Genomic DNA, 10,045 nt, shown 5'->3' on the forward strand with positions numbered 1-10,045 from the left:
GTATCCTAAGAGTAACTCTTAATATTGATGTTGGAAATTTTTTGTGATAAATATTAGTGGTATAAAACAATAACATTTCGTAACGTTAAGTCATTATGTTATGTTCCTCTTAAAGAAAATCTACGTCACTGACTCGGAGACACCTCTCCACAGGGTCCATGGAATTCCAATATCACAACGTAATGGAAAACAGAGACTGGAAAGAGTAGTTAAAAGCGACCAGGAATAGATAACATAAGGTGTTTCAACCACATCATGTCAGGTACGTCTAGTTTCTAATGATAATACGGTACAGCGACCACTTCCTAAATGTGATGTCTGTAGCGCATATCTCATTATGCCTGTCACGTGATGTGCTTTGATAAGGTGGCCGTTCGTTTCGTCTTTTTCGGGATTGTCTTTTTTTTAAATTAAACTATTACGAAACGGTTTATTCCGAATCAGGTATTTATTTCACCTGTATCGCTATGTTTCATTATTAGTTTTATCATTCCAGCCAGAATCACGTGCAATTCTGAAATTTACTCAAGTTAGAGGAGCTCCTGCTCTACAGTCCCGGCATGAATTACATTCACTGAGGTGACAAAAGTCATGGGATAACATTTTCACGTATAGAGATAGCGGTAGTATCGCGTGCACAAGGTATAAAAATGCAGGATGTTGGCGGAGCTGTCGTTTGTAGTCACGTGATTCATGTGAAAAGGCTTCCGACGTTTTTACGGCCACACGACTGGAATTAACAGACTTTGAACGCGGAATGATAGTTGGAGCTGGACGTATGAGACAATTTCGGAAATCGTTAGGGAATCCGTTACTGCGAGTTTCACAGTGTCAAGGGTGTAGTGTGCCGAAAATACCAAATTTCTGGCATTGCCTCTCATCCCGAACAACGCATTAGCCGGCGCCGTTCACTTAACTACCGGGAGCAGTGGCGTTTGTGTAGAGTTGTCAATGCAAACAGACAAGCAACAGTGCGTGAAATAATCGTGGAATCAATATGGGGGTACGACGAATGTATCCGTTAGGACGATGCGGTGAAATTAGGCGCTAATGGGCTATGGCAAAAGACGACTGACACGTATGCCTTTGCTAACTGCACGACATTACCTGCAGCGTCTCTCCTGACCACTTTAATTGGACCATAGACGACTGGATCTGTGGCCTGGCCCGATGAATCCCGATTTCAGTTGGTAACAGCTGATGGTAGGGTTCGAGTGCGGCGAAGACCCCTCGAAACCATTGACGCAAGTTGTCAGCAGCGCACTGTGCAAGCTAGTGGCGGCTCCGTAAAGGTGTAGGCTGCGTTTAGATGGAATGGACTGTGTCCTCTGGTCCATCTGAACTACTTGAAGATCATTTACGGTCATTCATGGAGTTCATGCTCCCAAACAGCGATGGAATATTTATGGATTACAGTGCGCTAAGTCACCGTGCCACAATTGTTCGCGATTGGTTTGAAGAATATTCTGGACAGTTCGAGCAAATGATTTGGTCACCCAGATCGCGACACGTGAATCGCATCGAATATTTATATGATATAATCGAGAACTGAGTTCGTGCACAAAATCCTACACCGGCAATATAGATGCAGCATGGCTCAGTATTTCTGCATAGGACTTCCAAGGACTTGTTGAGTCCGTGTCACGTCGAGCTGCTGCACTACGACAGGCAAAAGCGTGTCCGAAACGATACTGGGAGGTATCCCATGACTTTTGCCACCTAACTGTAGTAAAATGTAAGTTAATGCACTTTAGTAACAAAGTGATATTTTGCATCTATTGCATTTAATTAAGAAGTTCCTCATAAATATCAAATTTTATTTACGTGTCGTGAATTTGGCTTTGTCGAAATGTGTTTCATAATGAGCTGATATGTTGGCTGTGTGTACATGACTCGCGGCCGTCTTGAGTAACAGAAACATCTTGTCCGAGCTTCAAAGACGGGCGCTTATCGACTCTGGACAGAAAGCAGCAGCACGTTTGTTTTCGCTGTTGATGTAAACCACTAGGAGAGCGCTGGGACACCGTCGATCAGCAAAAGTTTTCAGATGGCCGTTGTCATAGGGTAGTTAGTGACTAGAGTACAAAGGGATTCAGAATGTCAGTGAGGCCAGGGCGTACAGTACCTGTGTTACCACTGTACACTCGAATCTCAGACAGGAACACACGGCTTTTTTTACAAATCATGCACAGTCACTGGAGCCAGTTTGGCTTTGCAACGAATTCATACATTTGTCTGGGGGAATGTTGTGAAGAGTCAGGCAGAGACTTTCGCGTTTGGCGAAATTCTGAAACGGCAAAGTCTGGTTCTCTGGTCAAAGTGTGAGCACACTGGATGATAGTCACCTTCAGAAGGCATCACGCTAATGCTGTGTAATACGGCTTTCAGCCTTCATAATGGCTTCATTTCGTCGAGGATGGCGTCCACAAGTTTCTTCAGGTTTTCCACGCCCAGACAAAGCCACTCTTTGATGATTACATCCCACAGAGCTACAAAATTGTGGACCTCTTGAATGCTGCGTCTCACTCGAAGTACCTAATAGTCCTTGACATTTTTTACAAGGTTAAGATCGGCCAATTTAGCGGGCCTGTGGAAGTGCGAAACCGTGTCCGAGAGTTCGACAAACCAGCGACCGGTGCGTACATCCCTGGGAACACTGCTGTTGTCATGTTGGCAGCCGGAAGTGTCCACAGCATACTCATGATGAGGCTTTAGAAAATAGGGTATCGCTTGGTCGCCTAGAAAGTTGAAATAAACTTCGTGGCTAATGTTCACCGCAACCTGAATGAGTGGACCCAAGTAGTGATACAAAAAACACACCAGAAACATAACACATCTACTTGCGGCCTGAACTACACCCTCCACACACCGCGGAATAGTCACCTTATTGGACCCTCGGTTCACACGGCCCGTTGTACCGTTTGAAGCCGAGGAAAAATCTAGACTTATTGGACTACCGTACACGCCTCTAGTCAGTTACTGTCCAGTTCCCGTTTCGTTTGCGCCACTGAAGACATGCAGCTAAATGTGTAACTGTTAGCAGTGTCTGTTGTATGTCTTGTATTATGCGTGTATGCATTATCTTCGCAGTGTTCACTCGTAAATTGTTTGAGATTGGCCTGCAGTCAATGGTACGAACAATTCCTAGCAGATTTGAAACCGATTTTTATTGACAAAGTACACCCTCGTTCCAGTACCTGTCGTTTAAATCTTTTTTACGGCCACTGATATTTCTCTTCTTACATGGCGGCGTGTCAATCTTTGTAACACTTGATAACGGTCTAAGACTTAAATCTGCATTGTGGAATAAAAGCAGCTATACAGTCAAATGGTGGTTATATCTTTCAAGCAGTTTTATATGACTGCGGCTCCACACTAAAGTAAAATCATTAATTGTTTGTCTAGCCAGACATGTGGAGATGTGATTCGTTTTCAACGAACAAATATAAAATTACGATGACTTGTGTTCTTCTCAAATCCTATGAATTTTGATATTTGTAACATTTGATAATAGCCTAAGCCGAAATCTAGATTGTGCAATAAAACCTGTTGTACTGTCAAATGACGGTAATGTTTTTCAAAAACCTTGTAACTGATGTTCGACAGGCTACATTCATTTAGCAACAAATCGGGGAACGTTTTTCAAGATGAGTTCATGGGCTCGTCTATACACGGTAGCTTGATTCTCCCATTCTGCCAGACCTTGTAACACCCGTTTGAGCGCAGCTAGGAGATGCCTCGCTGTTCACTTTTGTCTTTTACCATCCTGATCTAGTCACATAAGCATTGTTCTCTGCAGCTCTGAATAACTTATAACACAGTGAACTAACTTCCATTCAGAATGTGCTCGAATACCTCATTAAAACACGTTTTACGTTAATAGCCATTGTACTGCTAGTTTCATTTTTCAGCTGTTTTGTAGGAGAGACGCAACACTTCGACATGACACCGATCCGCCAATGTGGTGACTTTGTTACTAATCTTCAACATCGTTTTCTCTTATTGTACAACCTGAATCATCAGAAATTCGAAGAAGTCCGAGAGAATTTTCTCTAATCACACGGCATAGAGCGATTATCAGATGGTGATATGCGATTGGCGTTTTCAAAAATTCCATCGGTCCACGTATTCAGCTGCGCTGCTCAAAACATCTGTCTGACACAATTTGGACGAGCGTTCTCAAACTGCTTCGGAATTCATTTAGTGAGCAGATGTGAACGACACCTCACAGTCTGTACATAGAGTCGCCTTATTTCGCTGATTGCATACGACGAACGAAAGTGTATGCCAAGTGATCGTGAAAGGCGGTCATTGAAGAAGACTGTGACGAAAAATAGGAGCTTCAAAAATCACTGTAGAACTGAATGTCGCACTCTCGAAACCATTCAGCAACAAAACAACAAAAAGTGAATTTCATGCCGGTCGTGGTGGCCGAGCGGTTCTAGGCGCTTCAGTCCGGAACCGCGCGACTGTTACGGTCGCAGGTTCGAATCCTGCCTCGGGCATGGATGTGTGTGATGTCCTTAGGTTGGTTAGGTTTAAGTAGTTCTAAGTTCTAGGGGACTGATGACCTCCGATGTTAAGTCCCATAGTGCTCAGAGCCATTTTGAACCATTTGAATTTCATAAACTGGGAACTGCACGGCGACCTGGAATTCCAAAACCATGCCTCACTGATGCAAACACTCGTAACAGGAAAGCGTTTCGGTTAAGATGTCAAGTCGTTGATTCCACTAAATAAAATGGAACCGAGGAGAGATTATTAGCGACGATAATATATCTGACTTACCCATGAATTTGTCCCATAAACTTAGAAATTAGTGAATTATTTTGGATTATCAATAAATCTCGAAGTGGGTTCGTTGTGAGTACAGAAGATATCCGTGGTATCAGTGGAAGAAATTGCAAGCTGCTTATGGGTAGTTAAAAACTGATCCAGTACGTAGGTTAAGAATTTTCTAAAACGGATTCGACTAGGAACCAAATGCCGAATGGCCGAACGTGGTTTGAACTTCACCACTTTTGTCACGGTCATATTCCAGACTAGAATGATAGGGGACACCAGCTAAACATGTTTCTCGAATTTCTTTAGTATACTGTACTTCCAGGGATAGTAGTGAGCATCGAGTGGATATGATTGTCAGTGGGAATTCATGTTATACACGGTACCATTTTCGTGACACTCCAAGAAACATATAAGATATAAGGATGACTCTTAATCTCCCTCGTTTGCTGGATGAAAGAGGGACAACAATTTACTGACGTTCTACTAACTTCTTGCAGCTCAGAATGGATGAGTTGCTGTTGTTGTTGTTGTGGTCTTCAGTCCTGAGACTAGTTTGATGCAGCTCTCCATGCTACTCTATCCTTTGCAAGCTTTTTCATCTCCCAGTACTTACTGCAACCTACATCCTTCTGAATCTGCTTAGTGTATTCATCTCTTGGTCTCCCTCTACGATTTTTACCCTCCACGCTGCCCTCCAATACTAAATTGGTGATCCCTTGATGCCTCAGAACATGTCCTACCAACCGATCCCTTCTTCTGGTCAAGTTGTGCCACAAACTTCTCTTCTCCCCAATCCTATTCAATACCTCCTCATTAGTTATGTGATCTACCCATCTAATCTTCAGCATTCTTCTGTAGCACCACATTTCGAAAGCTTCTATTCTCTTCTTGTCCAAACTATTTATCGTCCATGTTTCACTTCCATACATGGCTACACTCCATACGAATACTTTCAGAAATGACTTCCTGACACTTAAATCAATACTGGATGTTAACAAATTTCTCTTCTTCAGGAACGCTTTCCTTCACATTGCCAGCCTACATTTTATATCCTCTCTACTTCGACCATCATCAGTTATTTTGCTCCCCAAATAGCAAAACTCCTTTACTACTTTAAGTGCCTCATTTCCTAATCTAATTCCCTCAGCATCACCGGACTTAATTCGACTACATTCCATTATCCTTGTTTTGCTTTTGTTGGTGTTCATCTTATATCCTCCTTTCAAGACACTGTCCATTCCATTCAACTGCTCTTCCAAGTCCTTTGCTGTCTCTGACAGAATTACTATGTCATCGGCGAACCTCAAAGTTTTTATTTCTTCTCCATGAATTTTAATACCTACTCCGAATTTTTCTTTTGTTTCCTTTACTGCTTGCTCAATATACAGATTGAACAACATCGGGGAGAGGCTACAACCCTGTCTTACTCCCTTCCCAACCACTGCTTCCCTTTCATGTCCCTCGACTCTTATAACTGCCATCTGGTTTCTGTACAAATTGTAAATAGCCTTTCGCTCCCTGTATTTTACCCCTGCCACCTTTAGAATTTGAAAGAGAGTATTCCAGTCAACATCGTCAAAAGCTTTCTCTAAGTCTACAAATGCTAGAAACGTAGGTTTGCCTTTCCTTAATCTTTCTTCTAAGGTAAGTCGTAAGGTCAGTATTGCCTCATGTGTTCCAATGTTTCTAAGGAATCCAAACTGATCTTCCCCAAGGTTGGCTTCTACTAGTTTTTCCATTCGTCTGTAAAGAATTCGTGTTAGTATTTTGCAGCTGTGACTTATTAAACTGATAGTTCGGTAATTTTCCCATCTGTCAACACCTGCTTTCTTTGGGATTGGAATTATGATATTCTTCTTGAAGTCTGAGGGTATTTCGCCTGCTTCATACATCATGCCATAAATGGATGAGTATGTTTCTGGAATGACAGCAAACTGCTGATCACTGTACTCTATCAAAGTGTGTAATAGACATTTAGAACCCTCTTGCAAAAAGGTCAATTTACACTGTCCTAAAATCGTGTTGGACCTTCTTTTACTCGTGTAGCAAATCGACGTGGCATACTGTACTCATCAAGTCGTTGGAAGCCGCAAGCAGAAATACTGAGCCATGCAGCCTCTATGCGAAATTGTTGTCGGTGTAGGATTTTGTGCACGAACTAACCTCTCACTTATGTGCCATAAATGTTCCGTGGGATTCATGTCGGGCGATCTGAGTGGCCAAATAATTCGCTCCAATTGTGCAGAATGTTCTTCAAACCAATCTCGAACAGTTTTGGCCTGGTCACATGTTTGTGAACATGAAGTACATCAATGGCTGCGAAGGTCTCCAAGCAGCCGAATATAGCCATTTCCAGTCAATGATCGGTTCAGCTGGACAAGAGGTTCTAGTGTATCCCGTGTAAACATAGTCCACGCCATTATGAAGCCACCACCAGCTCGCACAGTGCCATGTTGACAACTTGAGTCCATGGCTTCGTAGAGTCTGCGCCACCCTCCAATCCCGACGTCAGCTCTTACCAACTGAAATCAGGACTCATCTGACCAGGCCACTGTTTTCCAGTAGCCTATCGTCCAACCGATGTTGTCACGAGCCGAGTAGAGGTGGTGCAAGGATTGTCGTGCTGTTGGCAATGGAACTCGTATCAGCAGTCTGTTGCCATAGCCCGTTAACGCCAAAATTTCGTCGCACTAACGACAACTATACATATAATAATTTTTTTTTCTTTATGAATTTAGATAAATTAATATAAGCAATGTGTTGAATTTCTTTTTCGATTCTTTTCGTGTCATGTTAAAGAAACTGTGAGCAACTTTTGAAACGAATATTATTATTTATGTTAGATTTCAAATAATGTGGTAATCTAAGGAAAGTGTATTTAATGTTAAAACTATTGTAAGATGTGAAAATTGTAATTTATACACTTGGTCCATACGTAGGTAATGCATTAGGATATGTGTAGTAGAAAACCTGTGGTGAATACCCTACCTGTAGGGGAGCGGGAAAAGGCGAGCGCGGGAAAAGGCACACTGGCGCGGTTCGGCACAACGGGCACAGCATAATAGAGTTGGGCAACACGATTCTTTTTCCCGATTCGATTCCTACGATTCAATCTCACATAGCGAATCGATTCCTACGATTCGTTCACGATTCTTTGACGATTCATTCTAGTCTGCGATGGCACGATTCTTACGGAACGCAAAAAGTTCTACATCTTGCTCACAGATGGCAGGACATGTCTGAAATTGTCAGTGGGGTTAGAATCGAGCAGTGTCATGATAAGATATGCCAGAAATAGTTTATTTACGAGTAAACATGCATATAACGCTACAAGTGTGATTCTCGATTTATACGTGTAATACCTTAATTGATGAAAGGTCACGTCTGATTTGATTGCATCTATTGTTCTATTTCAGTATGCCAGTAAAGAGGAGTAGATTTGTGCGACAGTTGGTGCAGAATTGCTTCCTTTGTTCACACGCATCCTCCACTTGACTGCCATCTGGCGGTCATTCGGCATGATTCGGAAGTTGCCTCCGAAGCATAGCGTACTAAGAATCGATGAATCGTTGGAACTTGGAATCGTCACGACTCGGGAACACGCAATCTTTCTTACGATTCTTTTGAACGACGATTCGTCCGTATCACGATTCGATTCTTACGATTCTTTATTTAGAGTCGTTCAAATGAACGACTCATTCGCGAATCGCCACAACTCTACAGCATAACAGTCGGAGGCGAGCAACAGTCGGAAGTACACGTACTGTACCGAGGAGGCTACCCAGGAAAAGTGGATTCCATTGAGCCTCGGATGAACCGATTCCGACGACTACTTGGCATGGCTATATTCTGAGGCACAAAATTGGAAAGTTTACGACGCTAAGAAGATGGAAAGTGCCGATGTATTGTGAGCCTTAGCCGTGCTTGTATGTGTGCCGTGCTGCCCGCTATCTCGCTGCCCGCCAACCGCCGCACCGACTTGCACAGGTCAAACATTTATTTCATCTTTAGAAGTGTATCTGTGTGGACTAGTGTCGAAAATGTTTCTGACTGTTCAATAATAACGTGACTTTTACCAGAATTGCCTTAGCCATTACTGATCCTGATCACTGACCTAGACAGGATCCTTACCTCGTATTGTGCAACCCGAGTATCCTGAACTGAAAGTTTAATGTTAGTGTTAATGAAAATTATCAGCAGATTAATCTATGCCATAAAGGAGCCTAAAATTTCTATGTGTTATTGCAAATGTTGAGAAAGAACAAAAGTATGACTAAATTGGAAGAGAGTTTTTTTTTTTTTTTTTTTTTTAATTGAGTTAGCGATGTTATTTAATTAATTTGAGACAGAAATAATGACAGTTAAATTATTCAGAAGTAAGACAAAAGAGTAGTTATCCATAGATTGATAATTTTGAGTGTTAATTTGCCTTCAGTACTTAATAGTTTCAGTTTAACGACCATAACAGTTTCAGGGCCCCCCCTTTTCTCTTGTCCATTCGTTCAAACCTTGATGTGCTGATCAGATTTGACCAGTAAAGCTAAATTCTATATTAATCCTAAGTGTATTAGTGTTTTTCCATCCTTAATAGTGACATTGTGTGTGTGTACTTTCAAGATTGTCGATGCTAGGGCAATCTATGCCCGATTTCAGTCTGATCAATATACAAAATGCAGTTCGTAGTAATCATTGCTGTGTGGTGTTGTGTAAATTTAGCTCGTCCAAATTAGTACCAAAAAGAGAAAACTTTAGTTCAGTGGATTTTTCTGGTTCCAAACTTTGCCATATAACGCATCATTACTACGTGTTACTATGCTTGTACATGCACCCACTTGTACAAGGAAAAACTTATTGCCTAAGTAGGCTGGCGACCGGATTATTAATTATAGTTAGCATCTACTGTATGTACTTCTTGTCTATGCTAAAGGGTAATTATACTTTACATTTGCTTGACGCATCACTGTAGTTATTGACTGAGCATAAGTCCGATCTTGCTTCTATTAGGTACACGCGGTCAACTAATGTACTAAAATCCTTGTTTATAAGGTGAAGCCCGTCAACTTATCGCAGTACAGGCTTTATAGAGATAACGTACGTCCGAGCAGGGCGGAAGCGTTACACACTGTCCTAACGGATACATTCGTCGTACTCCCACATTGATTTCTGTGGTTATTGCACGTAGTGTTGCTTGACTGTTGACACTGAAAACTCAACCCAAACTCTAATGATCTCAGTAGTTACGTATTGGCCGGCGGCTGCT

The sequence above is a fragment of the Schistocerca americana genome, chromosome 1, assembly GCF_021461395.2.
Source record: "Schistocerca americana isolate TAMUIC-IGC-003095 chromosome 1, iqSchAmer2.1, whole genome shotgun sequence".
Classification (NCBI taxonomy): Eukaryota; Metazoa; Arthropoda; class Insecta; order Orthoptera; family Acrididae; genus Schistocerca; species Schistocerca americana.